This window comes from Chlorocebus sabaeus, chromosome 11 (genome assembly GCF_047675955.1).
Source record: "Chlorocebus sabaeus isolate Y175 chromosome 11, mChlSab1.0.hap1, whole genome shotgun sequence".
In the NCBI taxonomy this organism is placed as follows: domain Eukaryota; kingdom Metazoa; phylum Chordata; class Mammalia; order Primates; family Cercopithecidae; genus Chlorocebus; species Chlorocebus sabaeus.
In genome coordinates, this window is record NC_132914.1 from 62,358,123 (window position 1) to 62,371,835 (window position 13,713).

At 40.5% G+C, this 13,713-nt stretch overlaps 2 long non-coding RNA genes across 2 annotated transcripts in view; one reads left to right on the top strand and one right to left on the bottom strand.

Annotated features, from left to right (window-relative positions):
• LOC119623874 (uncharacterized) overlaps positions 1-13,713 on the top strand; it is a 101,423-nt gene that overhangs the window by 25,564 nt on the left and 62,146 nt on the right. The gene's annotated exons all lie outside the window — the stretch shown is intronic.
• The window catches only part of LOC140712862 (uncharacterized), an 81,661-nt gene continuing 78,960 nt past the window's right edge, over positions 11,013-13,713 (bottom strand). The window contains exon 4 of the long non-coding RNA XR_012094665.1: positions 11,013-11,246. This is a non-coding gene — a long non-coding RNA (uncharacterized lncRNA). The remainder of the gene's footprint in view (positions 11,247-13,713) is intronic.

Here is a 13,713-nt window from a genome sequence, read left to right on the forward strand (position 1 = left end):
TGTTCAGAAACAGTCTCTGATGACATCTTAAAATGGTCTCATCTGAGAGACAAAATATAGATCTATATCCTGTGCCTTTCTGGAGTTTCTTTCCCAGTTGAAGGCCCACAAGACCCCATCTCTGGAGGAGGAAAGAGACCTTGTGCTGCAGGGCCTGCCACAACCTCCTTCTGAGTTCTCGGGACTCTGGGAAAGGCCACTACTGAAATGTACCTAAAGCAGGGCCATACCTTAAAGCAGGGACTTGGGGTCTTGGACCAGGGTAATAAAACCTGTATGGGACCCACACTAGAAAGTTTCACTTGGAAGGAGTCCACTCTATTCTCATTTTTCAAAGCCCACTTGGGACAGAAAGTTGGAGAGGGAAGTTAGTGGTATTCAGAAAAGAGGATATGGTGCAGTACCCTAAGACTTTCTCAATCCTTGCCCTTTAAATGTAGGGTCCAGAGCCACTGCCCAACTTGTCCTACCTAAGGGATAGGCCTGCACAGGAACATGTAGGGTTTAGGCAGTGGGTGCCATGTGATTTCCACTTGGCTGGAAGGTTTTGCTGCAGATACTCACATGGTGATCCTGAAGCAGAAGATCTGGATCTTGGAGGCAATGTACTCAGATGGGATCTGATCTTGGTTATATTCATAACTCTGTTAAAAATAAACCCAGGCTGGGTGTGGTGGCTCGTGTAATCCCAGCACTTTGGGAGGCCGAGGCGAGTGGATCACCTGAGGTCAGGAGTTCAAGACCAGCCTGGCTAACATGGCGAAACCCCATCTCTACTAAAAATACAAAAATTAACTGGGCATGGTGGTGGGTGCTTGTAATCCCAGCTACTCAGGAGGCTGAGGCAGGAGCATTGCTTGAACACGGGAGGCAGAGGTTGCAGTGAGCTAAATCATACCTCTTCTCTCTAGCCTGGGTGACAGAGGGGGACTCTGTCTCAATAATTAATTAATTAATAAAAATAAATAAAAAAAATAAATCCATAAGACCAGAAGGAGCTTTTAATGTCTTAATGCCAGAAGGGTAGTAAAACTTATCTATATGAACTCTTCCAAAACTTGACTGGTGGACAGAAATAGTTTATTTACTTTATTGACTGGTCTTGAACTTTTCCATATCTCTTTCCACTTAATTTGCTAAAGTCCAAGAGTTTCTTTTTATTGTATTATTTTAGCACACGCACTAGTTCGTATCAGCTGGGAGTTGGGGCATTATTTTATTGATACATTGCCCCACTTTCTAGCGTATTTACAGGTGAATAAGGGTTTGACTTTTGGAAAACACAAAGGGTATGCAATTTAAGTCAACGATGACAGCAACAAACAGTCTCCCTGAGACCCATTTCTGGGCATTTCTATCGCTGTATAAAACTCACTATGGTGCAAAGCTTTAAGTAAAAGCTGTAATTCTGCTCCTTGCCATAATGCATGAGCATTTCTGGCCAGAACAATTTGCTCTTAAGGACATGTATTTCACGCCAAGTAGAGAAAGCACTCATATTCCAGTGAGAGTGGATCTGAGAAGAAAGTTTTCATTTATTATTTCAAAGTCGTTTAGTAATTCACAAAGGCCATTCTGTAACATAATTGAGTTTCCATTTCTAAACAATGATATAATAACACAGTAGTTTGATCCAAAATTCTGTCCCAGAATGTCCCATTTCTTGGCAGTTATTTTAAATGGCGCAACTGAGCTTTATTGGATTTGGGGAATATTTCCCTTTTTCTATCCAGTGCTTTCTGAAGTTGTAAGATTGCTTGATGAAAGGTGCCTTGTGAAAACACTGCCTTGTTTTATGAAAATATTATTCAACTTCTATGATACAACTTTTCGCAGTATTTGTATTAATATATTGATCTGGATATATCTAAAATTGAGTGATTTTAAAGCACAGTTTCTCCCCATATTTATTATTTTTTTATCATCTCTAAAGATTGTTCCCAGTAGTCTTCTATATATCTTGTTTTTGTTATGTCTGATTCTAATTTTATCCAGGGACGGCTGTGTTTTGATGAGTTTAAATCACAGGAAGGACAAGTGCCAAATTAAAGGCTTCTTGGTAATTTTTTGGGAGGATGCTGGGTATTTTTAACCCTCCCCTCTTACCAAGGAGAAATCGGTTTTTATAAGAATGTGTATTTAAACATATTTTTAAATGCATGACTTCTGAAGAAGTCTGAGAATGCTGCAAAGTAGGAAGGGACTGGGGGATCACTGGCAAGACAAACATAAAAATGAAATATTAATATGACCAGGCACTAGCTTCAAGGCATTTGTTCTCCAGAAAATAAACGATGCCACATTTCATTTTTTAAAACTCACTAACATAGTTGATATCTCTGTCTTCGTTGTTTAATTACAGGCCTAAGGAGTCACTGGTGAGGGAGGGCATCTGGTCTTAAAATTGATTTTATTTATCGGTTGTGGTTGGGCTGGAGACCTCTGGGAAGCAGGCAGCTTCCAAGAATAGCAGATTTTAGATGTTACTTACTTGCTTGACTCAAAGAACCGTTATTTCACTAGCATTCAGTAGCTGCCCGACTGTCCACAGGTGTAGCAGACTAAATGTCGTTATCCCTATGGGGAGTCTATCAAAAATTATCTGATTACACATAGAAAAAATCTCCCAAATTAGAGTTGGGATGGGAAGTATGATTTGGTTAGCCAGCTGGGCTCCACAGCATATTAGAGCTGGAATCTTAATTTTGAGCAGAATGAGATATAAGGGGTCCAATATCTGTTGAAATTATAAGCAACCTTTTGTGTGGCTGTGTACTTCTCTGGGGAAGCATGAATAGGCTTTATGAGATTCCCCCAAACAGCCACAACCTTGAAAAGTTGAGATTTCTTTCCAGGCAGATGAGTCAGTCTTCCCTCACTCTCCCATATAGGATCTCTGCCAGGGAGGAATGCCAGCCCCAGTGCGCACTATGTTGATTTATTGAGAGCTTGAATTGGAGAGCAGGAGCCACAATCTGATCCCTAAAGGCCACGGCCAGTGATGTAAGCGGGTGAAGAGAGCCTGGGTGCAGACGGGTGGCCAGAGACATGGATCCCCTTTCCAAAGGGAGCTGTCTTACCTTTTCCAGGGTGAGTTTTTGCCAAGCAGCAGTGCAGCCCACTTGCTGGATGTGTTCATATCTCCCAGGGTTTAAATGTCAGCAACTAATTCAAAATTTTGAAGAATACAGAACATACCCCACAAAAATGCTTATAGGCAGATTTGGCCAAGATCCTTTGGTTTGTCACTTTTCTGCCAGAGCAGCAGGTCCCATTGCTGGCAAACTCAATTTCATAATGTATTTTTGGCCCCATTTTTATAATGTGTTTTTGGTAACAGCTTCTTTTCTACTCCAAAATGAAATCTATGCATAATGTAACTAACACATATAATCTTTTTAAAGTAAGAATTTTGCCTTAACTGTAATACAAAGGAGAAGGACCAGGAAAGAAACTTGTAATAAATGTTTGTATTTTAACATGTAAATTCTCTAGTATGACTATATTAGAAGTCACAAAAGCCTGTATAAATTTCCAAAATGTTCCCTATGGGGCAGGATTGTCACCACTGAAAACCGTGATGCTAGAGGCGACTTCCTCATCTTGCGTCCTTAAAACTTTTCACTCATTAGTCTTGGCTCTGCCCTCTAGTGCCACATAGATCACATTTCATTTTGTCCTTGTGGGGCAACTTTTCAAAAATAGGAAAAGAGTTTCTATCTCTCCCCTTAAGCCACACACCCTTCTCATGCCCAGGTCATGTCTTCTCTGGCCAAGCCTTCCCAGTTCCTTTGACTATTCCTGACATAGTTCACCTCCTAACATCCTCTGTCATTCTGTTTTTCCTAAGTCTGGGTCCCTGCCTCAGTCCTGAGTCCATCCTGCATGATGGAATGTGTTTCAGCTGCCCTGCCCTTTCTTTTCTCACCCCCGACCAGGGGGCATTTATGGTCACCCCTCGGGGGATGCTTTGGATTGTGCGTTCCATGTGGCAGCCTTGGCCATTCTCGATGTCCTGGTGACTTAGGAGATGAAGCCCTTGTTCTGAGTGCTGGGGCTGTGCCCTGGACATTCCATTATATTGAAGTAGCTACAGTTGCCAGGTCTGACTGCATTTGCCCCATCGAATAAGCTCTAAGCTAATATTCTGACTTGTGCAGTTAGCTGCAACCGCATCTCCTCATTTGTTGGCTCATTCAGCAGCTTCCTTTATTGCTTCCATCACCTTTTGAGGGCTGTTGTCTGTTCAACAGGTTAGCAGTTTTCCTAGTGTCCTGCTTTGCAGGGGAGGCCATTAGGGGAAGCCTGAGAAGCTGATGAAATCATTGTTTTTTGCTCTTTTGTCCTAATGGGCTGTTTCCATCCTGCTCCACATCAACTACAGTGTGAAACTTGGCTGCCACTTTGAATCTACAACATGTTAAAACAACTTAAGAACTCATGGGTTTAGCATAAAAATAGAGAGTAGAATGGTGGTTACCAGGGGCAGGGTGGGGTGGAGTGGGAGAAGTGGGGAGATGTGGGTTCAAAGGATACAAACGTGCAGTTCTAAGATGAATAAGTTCCAGGATTTAATGTACAGCACAGTGACTATAGTTAATAATATATTGTGTACTTGAAGTTACCTAGGAGAGTTGGCCTTAAGTAATCTCCCCACAACAGAAATGTACCTATATGAGGTGATGGATATGTTAATTAGTTTGATCATGGTAATCATTACATAATGTGTACGTATATCAAAACATCATATTGTATGCTTTGAAGTTTGATTGTAACAAGTTTAATTGTTAATTATACCTCAAAAAAGCTAAAAAAGCCCACAAAAATAAACAAAAAAATTCATGCATAATTCATGAGTTTAGTTTTTTCTTTTTTTGAACTGTAGTGTCAATAGGAGTTAACCACATTGCGGAATATGTAGGCTTTCAGCATCTCACTGACTTCTTCTTCCTCATCTGCACACTCCCTCCTGGATTGCCCATGAAACTTCAAAGTGCATTCCTTTTTGATGCAGAATAACTTCATTCGTGTTTCTGGAGCTTTGGTCCTAGCCTCACTATAGGACCTAACCAGGGGAGAGGGGTGAGGTAGGGAGAGAGGGGAGCATCTCACTGAGCGCTCCAGTTTGGGTAAAATAATTTTTCAGAACGAAATACTTCCCTTCCTAAGAGAGGTGGTAATGCCAACTGTGAATTGTAAAGGAAATAATTTTTATAACTATAATTATAAAGAAAAGCATAACATTTTGTCTGTTCCAAATGCATTGCCATGCTTTATTCTATCCACCTATCTGGAATGAGTACACATTTATTGTTTATTTGCGTATTATTCCCACATCGGTTTTTTGAGTGCCTGTTCCGCGCTAGGGAATGGGCTGAGGCCTGTGAAAGGAACTGGCATTTTGGTAGCAGGCAGAAAAGTAAATAGACAAGTCAACCTAGCAAGGTTTGATGGCAGTATCATTGGCTGTTATGGATGCACAAAAGAGGACTATGTGATATGGTCTTCAGAGATCGGGGGGCCCAGGAAGACTGAGCTGATGTTGAAAGATGAGTAGGAGTTAGCCAGGTGAAGGAGGAGGGAAAGGGAGTGCCGGGTAGATTGAGGAGCACACGCAATGGATAGCGTGAGACCTGACGAACATTTCAAAGGGAATCAGCCGTAGGCTTTGCTTGGGTGGCCTGCCAGGGATGACGGCAGAGTTTTTTGCATCCTGTGAAAGCCGAGCACTCCTGACTGCACTTCTGCCTTGCAGGTAAAGGCCCATGATTACTTGTGGCATTTCCTCAACAAAGCCTTTACCCTTGGTATCAAGAGCTTTACTTTTCTCATCTTCCCATTCAATTGCTATATTTCTGCTTCCTGCTGTCTTGGCAGTACACAAGGAAATGGAAATATATGAATAGGTTCTTGTGAGATCTCATCTCTAAGTTAATAATAACCAGGACTTTGGGTTGTGGGTTTACCCCAGGTGGAGCTCCTCTATCATTCTCTTTTCTGATGACTTGAAGTTGAGTAGATCTAGGTTCCTATCTCAGTTCTACCAATTCCAGCTGTCTGACATTGGGCAAAATATTTAAGTCCTTTGAATATCAGTTTACTTATCAATAAAATGAAGAAAGGATAGTACCCATCTTATAGAGTTGTGGTGATGTGAGCTAATGCTGGGTGCAGCAAAAGTATTCAGCAAAGTGGCTTTTGTCCTAGTCTGTATTGAGGACTTAAAATCCCACTCACTGAATAGGGAGATGGTGGCTATAGAATTTTGTGCCTAGTGTGGAAAAAATAGTTGAGAATTGAGTAAATGTGAGAGGGGGATGAAGACAATCCCCTGGGAAACTAGGTTTCACCCTCTCTTTTATCGCTAAAATAAGAAAATAATAAAGGAAGTTGCCAGGCCTGAGTGTCTTCCGCTGCAAAATAAGGGTTGGATTAAGTGATGTTTTAAGACTGTTTAAATCTTATAGCACTTCATTCATTTCAGGTGTTGGAGTAATTGCTAATCAAGGGCTATACGTTATAAAGGTACAGGACTTCTAAATTATGATTATGTATTAGAGTCCATAGGAAGCTTTTAAAAAATCCTGATGTGTGGGTTCTACTCCAGACATATAAAGTCAGAATCACTAGTGGGTGGTCACTGTATGAGGGCGGGCAGCCAGAGTTGAGGGTTACACTAGTGGCTAGAGTAGGAGTTTTGTTTTTGATTTCAGCTTATAGCATCATTTATAATAGTAAATCACCAAAGTTGGAGAATTAGATGTCAAAAGTTAATATTACAGCTTTTTTTGTTTGTTTAAAAACTTGTTTTTCTCCTTTAGTGAATAATTAAGCTTTTTAGAGGTGTATATAATTGCTGGCCTTTGAATTGCCTCTACCAAAATATTCATAGCATAAAGACGTATGTTGCCAATTATATTTTTAATTAGAATGGAAATGTGTTTAAAGCTCTTGCACAGAAATGTGCACTAAATCTGTTCTAGAGAAACTTACTTGTAAGGCTTTTTTTTTTTTTTTTTTTCTTTTTAGCCAATTCCAACTCAGGCTTTGGCCTCTATTCAAGAGAAGCCACTACAATGAAATATTTTCTGACACTATGTGTAAATAGCTGTCCTGGATGTGTGTGTTCTTATTTATGTAAGAGTTCCTAAAAACTGCCGCAAATAAAACCTGTTTTTTTTCTTTTTCAATGAAAAACATTCAAAATGGAAGAGGGAGGCATGTCATGTTGACCCAAAAATAGCATGAGCATAATGAGCCCAACATGGGAGAGGCTTTGAAGGCTCAAATCTTAATGCGAAATACTTGTGGATTTTACTTCACTATATATAATTGTAGGACAAAACATAATCATATTTTAGCATGACAAATTCTTAATGTGTACTTATTGAACTTCAGTGTGTGGTCTGTTAAAAAGAATTTCATAGGAGACATTTCATAAATCATATGTGCATATACATATAATTTTTAGAGAGATAATAGCTATACAACTTGTTTAGTAGCTTGCTTTTTTCACTTATTAACCCATTTATGCCTGAGGTTGCAAATTTTTGAATTTTTGCAATCAGACTTTGGCAATGACCTTGAGCAGTAGGCTATAAATAACTCCCACATGCTTAGCATTCCAATAATGGAAGACGAGGCATAAATGGCTACCATAAGATAGACATTCATCCTTATCCAAACATGTAATCTCTGTCATCATTTTAATGACTGCATAATAGTTCTCATTATGGATTTAGCAGAATTTATTTAACCAATCATTTATTTCTAGACATTTAGGTTGTTTCAAACTTCTACTGTACTAAACAATGCTGCAATGAACATCCTTGTTCATATCTGTTCTTGTCTTTGTACAATAATTTTTAAGGATGAATTCATACAAGTGGAATTACTGGGTCAAATAATGGTCATAATTTCAAGGATTTTGATACATATTACCAAATTATATTAAAGGCTGTATCAATTTACACTCCTACTGGAACAGTTATTTCTTTTTAACTTTTTATTTTTAATTTTTATGAGTGCATAGTGGAACAGTTATTTCTTGTTCAGAAAATTCTTTTCAGCAATGCAGTGTTGTCATCTGCAGAGTAATTTGAAATCCAAAATAAAAATCTCCCTGTATAACTCAACAAATAACTTCCAAATGCCCCAAGCTCATTCTGCAAGGTAAAATGCTAGAGAAAGCTAAACACACATTCAAGCAACAAGAGTGGAGGCCAGGGGATGAAGAGGAGAAAGAGGTTGTTGACAATGAACTTAGAAGAAACCAGTATTTTTTCACTTGCTCTTATCTTAACCAACCACTGGAAAAAATGAGCATCCTCCTTAAAATTCCCAGTGGAAGTTTAAGTGGAATTTCTAGTTATCTTTTGTTTCTGACATTTAGTTGGTCAAAAAGAAGGGAAAACTAGAAATTTCACTTAAAACTCCACTGGGTCTTATATTTGAGATGGGCAGCACTGAGGCTTTCCAGATGGCTTTGTCCATTCTTTTGAACCTACCTTTTGATCTTATTTAAATTTCCTCCCCATTTCACCTGTTCTGGGATTATTGCCTGGAAAACAAGCAGGTGAACATATTAGCTCCTCCTTAAGGCGCCTCTAGACTACAGGGAATTTATGTTCAGGTCAGGAATCATATAACATGACTACATGCTCCACATTTATGGGCAAGTTAAGCAACAGGGAATTTTATACTAGGATTTATGACACAAACTTGTAGCAGGCACATTGTGAGGTGGGAGGGAAATTTAAACAAGGAAAAACTCTGCCAATAAGAGAGATTCAAATTCTTCAATTGATGGAAAAAACATGTAAGGATTTTATTCTGGAAGTTGCCTATGAATTCACACAGGAGACAGGAAAACATAAATATTACAGTTGATCACTCCTCTTTCCCACATGTATTAGTTCTCTTCTTTCAGATGAAGTCATTTCTGTTTTCTGGTCAGTGTACAGACCAGAATTGTCTAAGAACATTTAATTAGATGCTTTAGCAACATTTATCCCCATTAATTCCAGGATACAAGGAAGAAGAAAAGAGAAGCATGTGTTGAGTTGAGAGGGCAAGGCTTCTAGATTCCCTAAAAAACTGACCTACACCTTATGTATCCGTCCTTACAGCCCATAAAAGCCAGCACATAAGAGAGCACCAGCTGGAATCATTCAGTGAAGGCAATGGCTTTCAAAGACAGAGCTAGCAGCAGGTGGAATATAGATTAGGAGTCCTTTTATTCTTCAAATAGTACTTGTTTTCAGTGTGAAGCAATGTGGTTCTCATAGTCAATAAGAGCAAATTCAGGGTATTTGCCGTTTGGCTAGTGAGGTTGATGACTTGTGATGACTCCAGCATCACACCATCACCCGGGGAGCTCAGAGAACACTGAACTAAAATGCTGGAGGATCTGGGTCCTGGCTTGGCAGAGCTGATTCTTCAGACCCATGCTGAGATTCACAGGCACACAGCATAATGGCCAGGATAATTCTGAGTGATTCTTGGGCTGCTGGTACAGTGGGTGCTTGGAAAATGATTTCTCCAAGCTTGATTGGCTTTTCTCTGATCCTTATCATTTGGTCAGTGTTTTAGTCTGTTCAGGCTGCTATAACAAAATATCATAAACTGGGTAATTTATAAACTTGTTTCCCACAGTTCTGGAGGCTGGGGAGTGGAAGATCAAGGCATTGGCAGATTCATTGTCTAGTGAGGACTCACTTTCTGGCTCATAGAGGGTACTTTTTGCTGTGTCCTCACGTGGTGGAAGGGACGAGGCGTCTCTCTGGGGCCTCTTTTATGAGGGCATGAGTCACAGTAATCCCCCCAAATCCTTACCTCCTAATTACTATCCACTTGGGGGTCAGGGTTTCCACATGTGAATTTTGAGGGGGCACATTCAGACCAGAGGAGTCAGCTATACTACATTGGGTGGACAGGCTGTGTGTGATCCAGGGGAGTTTGAGTAAATGATCTTAGGAGTTACAGTTACTTGCCTAGAAGTTATAGTTATTCCCACTCTAAATGTAGATAGGTTTGGTAGGGGGAACGATAAAAGAGGAGGGTCTTGGGATTCTAGGAATGACCAACAAGAGTCCCCTGCTGGGAATTGGATCATATGCTCCTTGAGGGGAGGCTTTGCTGATTTTGTTCTCCACTCTTCTCCCAGTGGCACATAGTAGGAGCTTAATACATGTATCATGTTGCCCAAGACTAACAGGAATGGTGGGAAGTGACACCACTAGTTGTGACACCAGCAAAGCTTTAATATCCTCTAAGGAGACTAGCTTACGGGTTTAAGAATATAAAAAATGGCCCCAACATTAATGTCTACTTTTCTTCCGCACATGCACCATGGGCTGGAATGGGCCAAAGGTTTGCTTGTTTAAGATTACTTGACACATTATTGCTGAGGAATTCAAATTCAGAGCCCGGGCTTTGTTTCATACTCCTTGTTAAATACAAAATAAGGAGTCGGATCCTAATTGAAGAGGAAACGCATGGCTAGAGTAGTGGTTCTCAGACTTGATTGTGTGTCATCTGAGTGTGAAACACAGATGGCTGGGCTGCAACCCCAGAGTTTCTGACCCAGTGGGTTTGGGGTAGGGCTGAGAATTTGCATTTCTAATGAGTTCCCAGGTGATGCTGATACAGCCCCTTTAAGACCAAACTTTGAGAGCCAATGGAAAAGAGGAAAACGCACTCATATTGGAATGAGATGAAGCTGGACTCCTATCTTACTTGCTACGTGATTTTGGTCAGGTCAACTTTGCTTAGCTTCAGTTTTTTCATCTGCAAAATGGTGATGATATCTACCTCACGAGGCTATTGTGCAGGTTACATGAAGTAAAGTGAGTAACGGTGGCTGGTCCATGGTAGTCACTCACTCCAATGATATAAGATCTTCTTCCCTTACTCTTTTTGTGGGATACTTATACAATGCAGGGCTTGTTTGAAGGGTTAACATCTATGTGAACTGAGCTTCTGCTGTATTAATTTCACATTGCCACTTATATATGTCCTGAGGTTTTTGCTAACTATTATTGAACATTTACTATGTGAATGGCATTGTGTGAAATAATTTTTACATTTTATATAACATTAGATATTATTCCTTTTTAACAGATGAGGATAGTAACTTGCATATGAGCCTACAGCTAGTAAGTGGCAGAGCTGAATGAGTATTCAAATCAAGGTCCACTCCACACCAGCACTCTTGACTTCTTTGTTACAATGGTTCCCATGATTCTCTATGAACAGAAAATGTCAGATTATCATGTTTTTTTCTTTCCTTTTTTTTTTGTTTTTGTTTTTGGTTTTTTTTGAGATGGAGTTTCACTTTGTTGCCTAGGCTGGAGTGTAATGGCGCGATCTCAGCTCACTGCAATCTCCGCCACCTGGGTTTAAGTAATTCTAGTGCCTCAGCCTCCCAAGTAGCTAGGATTACAGGTGCCTGCCACCATGCCTGGCTTTTGTATTTTTAGTAGAGACGGGGTTTCACCATGTTGGCCAGTCTGGTCTCGAACTCCTGACCTCAGGTAATCCGCCCACCTCGGCCTCCCAAAGTGCTGGGATTATAGGTGTGAGCCACGGCACTTGTCTTCATGTCTCTTTCTGTAATTATGGCACCTGGCCTCATGTCACTTTCTGTAATTACTAACTCACATTGAGGAAATGAAACAATTAGATCCTGAGAATGTGAACGGAAGGGATGGGGATTTGTATGTATCTTTAAGTCAAGGACTCTGTCTTACTCATCTCACCACGCTGCCTTGTGTGGAGAGGAGCTCTATATTTGGGAAATTAACAAAGGAATGAAAAGCTCAGATCAAATGACATCCTCACCTGCCTTAATAAGACAAGAAAGATCCCTTGGAAGAGATCCAAGTGGGCGCCTGAAAGTCAAAGAGAGAAAAAGAAGACAGGCAAAAAAAAAAAAAAGCCTTTAATCCTGATCCTATGACTATAGGCTCGCCCATGATTCTTTCCTTAGGGTGGGCTTGCCTGAGCAGTGCTTTCCTTACTCTTTGGAATTGAGCACACACAGCCTGTTTTGGGAGTTATGCGCATGCCCATCTGAGGCTTTTTCGGGTGGCCTGTGCCCCTGGAACGTGAGCCTTCGCCATGTTGTCTCTTAACACGCATGCCCAAGAAGCTGCTTCTCCCTGGGGTCTGCATTCGGTTAACACTTTTAGTGTTAACAGGTGTGGACCATCAGGAGCTTGTCTCTCCCTGGCTGCCGAATTACCATTTTTAGAGAGGCACTGGGATGATTGCCAATCACCCCACATTTCTAGTGGGTGGGGGGAAGAACCCTCTCCTGCCCTGCTCATGCCTGACTACCTGTAACAGATTCACACTCATGGTTTGATTTACTAGAATACTTTGGAAAAGCAAACCAGGAACCCCTTCCACATCAGAACCCATTGTGAATACTCGTAGGCAAAGGCACATCAGGACCCGTTTTGAACACTTGCAGGCGAGGTTACTCTCGGATGACCTTGAGCCCTTCCATACTTGAATCTCGTGCCCCCAGGGAAGTAGTCCTTAACCTCTTTTTTTTCAGTCAGTTGCTTGCCCCATGATCCCTTGCTTCTTGCATAAGAAAGGCCTAGCATTTCTTTTCTTTCAGAAAATAAAACTTCTCTGAGCAAGGAAGGCCACAGGGCTGGCCTGTCAGGGTTGGAAGGGTGCAAACGGAAGGCTTAGGGCAGGGCTCTGATTTGGCAATCATCCGGAAGATACACGTCAAATTGCCCACTCCTGCTCACTGGCATTCCTGAGGCAGAGTGACTGCCCCATGGGATTGACTGAGACTAGCAATAAGGGTGTAGTACAGGCAGATGGGTTACAAATGCTGACAAGGTGGTGGCTTTATGCTGTTTTTCTTGTGTGCCCTGTAGGGCTCTGCTTCCTAACTTGGAGCAGACTCAGTTACAATATTTTGTCCATACACGTGTTCTAAGGACAAATTTTAGTTATGCCACAAGTTTCTGAGAAAATAATGGAAAAAATTTTCCAAAACCCAACATTTCCAATAAGTAACATTTAGTCACCATGTACCAGTTAATTACTCCACATGTCTGTTCTGAATGGTCAGCACCTGTCAACTTACCTGTTGTTAAGTATTATGGCTATAATATTTAATATTCAATAAGAATATATAATGTAATATATCAAATATATGTTATATTTAATATATTGTTATATTATTAAATGTAACATATTAATATATTGTTATAGTATTAAATATCATATATTTAATATATTGTTATATTGTTAAATATCACGTTATATTTAATATACTATTACCATAATATATTATGATAATAGAAGTTATTCAAGCAATTTTATTTGTACACCTTGCAAGATCAGTGGGCCAGTGACATGCATGATTTCCTCATATTGTGCCTGCATTGTATTGCCTGTGTGGTATTGGGCAGGCAAGAATGGGTAGGATGGTGGTTACTCTTGAGCAACTGGACTCAGAAGAATGTCTGATGGTGGGACATAGGGCATAAAATGCACAAAAGGAAACTTTTGACTCCAATCAGAACATGACTCTCCTTCCTTGCATTCTTCTCCCATTTTTCTCTCCCACCTCCAGGTCACAGCAGCAATGCAAAGAAGGCAGACACAGAATACTCAGCTTATAGAGAAAATCCATTGCCTGGGTAACACATAAGGCAGGCAGCCAGTATTTCAGGGGATATTGGA